The sequence below is a fragment of the Anarrhichthys ocellatus genome, unplaced genomic scaffold, assembly GCF_004355925.1.
Source record: "Anarrhichthys ocellatus isolate YVR2014 unplaced genomic scaffold, GSC_Weel_1.0 scaffold52, whole genome shotgun sequence".
In the NCBI taxonomy this organism is placed as follows: domain Eukaryota; kingdom Metazoa; phylum Chordata; class Actinopteri; order Perciformes; family Anarhichadidae; genus Anarrhichthys; species Anarrhichthys ocellatus.
This window is the reverse complement of record NW_022280082.1, coordinates 1,072,429-1,074,933: the sequence shown is the minus strand read 5'-3', so window position 1 is coordinate 1,074,933 and position 2,505 is coordinate 1,072,429. Positions and strand designations below refer to the sequence as shown.

The window sequence follows — 2,505 nt, the reverse complement described above, 5'->3', positions numbered from 1 at the left end:
CGAGTGACAGACGTTTCATGATGATAGTCGGCTCTTAACTGAACGTTTCACAAAGAGACGTTTAGCTCTCTTCAGATATTGGCTTCCCTGGATAATCTGAATTCCAAAGCAAAGCTCCGAGCTTCTGTGCTGCTTTGCTTGTTCATACATTAGACTTTGCTGCAACCAATGAGAAAACTCTGCACGTAAAATATCTCTGCACGCCACTTTGAACCTCCTATTCCCAAGTGACCGACTACTGTTATTCCCTTTGAGAAGTCTAAATGTAGCCTACCAGTTGCAGAAAGAAATGTACATACTGATGTTTGAAATGCAAACGGGCTCGGCATCTTTATTCAAACATATTAAAAGATCAAATTACAAAGTTGGTAATCACTAAAAATGACTGAGCTTGAAGGAATGTTAATGCGTTTTAAGAGACGCTCATAAACATAATGGAAACATGCATTAACACAAGCGTTTAGAAAGTCATTTATATTGTAAAATAGACTGTTAATTTAGAATTGTACTGCCAAGAGGAAGGCTGGAAGACGTCTGAAAACATTTGCATTAAAACGGTTTCTGCCTTAACAACTCACTTAATTCTGCATTTATCTTTAAAAAAAACATTATTTTATTCTTATGTGTAGTGAATAAATCTGCAACTGAGATAATCTCACTGAATGCCCAATAGGCTACATTAAGGAATTTTCCTAGCCGTTATTATCGAGAATTTGTTCTTATTCAGATTTTTTATTTCCAAAAGTATTCACACGTTATTCTAAATCTCTTAGAATCAAACCGACACGTAACCATTTAGTATAGAAACTCTCCCATTCAAGACTTGGATATGGGAATAAATAGCATACATTGACTATTCTACTGCGGCTTTTACAGGCCTAATGTCAAAGTGCGTAACGATTCTTACTCGCGCAGTTGGTGATTTGGAAAGAAAAGGATTAGTAAAAGTAGTATTTCCTTTTCCCCCCTCTCTCTCTCTCTCTCTCTTTAGTTGCATGCTCAAGTCCCGTTCTCTGGTCAAGTTCAGTGCGTTGTTCTCCGGACCGGACGGACGCTTCTTATTGGTAGGCAGCGACAGTTACATCACGCCGCTCATGACGCGCACGTCTTCCTGTTTCCTTCAGCCGCGTCTTAAAGTGAATCTTAGTGGCGGAGGAGCGCTCCAGCATCCAGTCCTCTGTATCCAGTGCGCCTCGGAGACCCACACACACACGCAGTCTCTCTCTCTCTCTCTCTCCCTCTCTCTCTCGTATTCTCTCTATGTCTCTCACTCTTTTAGTCACAGCAGAGGATAGAGGGAGAGACCGCCGCGCAAGAGCTCTTTTCATCTTCTATATTTTTCCTGTTTCGGTCCTTTCGCTCGTGCCGCTGACTTTATTCCAGCTCTTCCTTCTTTGAGAAATTGTTATCTCCCAGTATCCAACAATCCGCGGTGCTTCTGCGTATATTCTCCTTTTTTTTTTTTTGGCCGTCGGAGTTCAGGTTGTCCCCTCTTCATCTAAAGGGTAAGTAACCTTGTCCTCGGATACCTCCCTCTGTTGTTCTTGGTCTGCCTCGCCTGCGCACGGTGGGCGGAAAAAAAAATAAACAAATCAAACATAATGAACGGGCGAATTTATTTATGTGATCAACAGCTAATCATATCTGCACGACATTATTTGCTCTGTTTTCGTTCCCCTCATCTTGATGTGTGGTAAGAGTTGCGCGAGCAGCCCGTATTATTGCGAGGATGATTTGCGGACCGTAGCCCAACCTTCCTCATCAAAAGCGGGGATCAAGTTGATTTGCAACTTTGTCAAAGTAAGTTTGGGAGTGTGTTTTGAAACGTGATTTTAGACGGGAACTGAGATTTAGCTGTATTAGATCTCCAGTGCGTGTTGGAAACCGAGAATTTGCTGTTTCCTCGTATAGTCTTTGTCCTGTGGGCTACATTTTATTCTAACACCTCTTTCGTGCCTTTTTTATTCACACAAAGTCGTTTATGGAGCGTGTCAGTCCTCCTGTTTTGTAATTTCGGTGTCTGTCTTCTGCAGCAGCACCATTGTGATAAAACGCTGCCGGTATATTGTTGTAAGTGTACGCAACTCTGTCTCTCTCAGGTTTTGATAGTTTGTCCATCTGACCATGAAATGGGCAAAGACACAGTCAGATCTCTTTTTTCTTTTATCGTCTTATAGTGTAAATGTCGTTGTTTAACTCCTAAAAGTTACAACAACTGTGTATCCTTTTAATTTAAACCAAGTTTCAAACCTGGACTTCACTCGTTGTTTTCTTGTTTGTTTCTTTTCACCCGAAATGTTTGAACGTTAAAGGTTGAGTGTTTTTCAATGACAATAGGTTTCACGTGAAGAACTAGTTTAAAAGGATAAGGCGAAGATCTTAAGAGTTCAAACATCTACAGCTCGTTGTTTATATGTGTAGTCCATAGCTTCAAATTGTTGAAAGGTTTTGAACGAGGGAGAGAGAGAGAGAGAGAGAGAGAGAGAGAGAGAGAGAGAGAGAGAG

The 2,505-nt window shown here is 41.1% G+C and overlaps 1 protein-coding gene across 2 annotated transcripts in view; it reads left to right on the top strand.

The window, feature by feature from the left end:
* The first annotated feature begins 985 nt into the window (after positions 1-985).
* The window catches only part of prox1a (prospero homeobox 1a), a 32,702-nt gene continuing 31,182 nt past the window's right edge, over positions 986-2,505 (top strand). Inside the window, exon 1 of one of the 2 annotated variants that reach the window (XM_031870329.1) lies at positions 986-1,505. The gene's annotated coding sequence lies outside the window, so the exon portion shown is untranslated. The remainder of the gene's footprint in view (positions 1,506-2,505) is intronic. The other variant, XM_031870330.1, reaches the window with a different exon arrangement.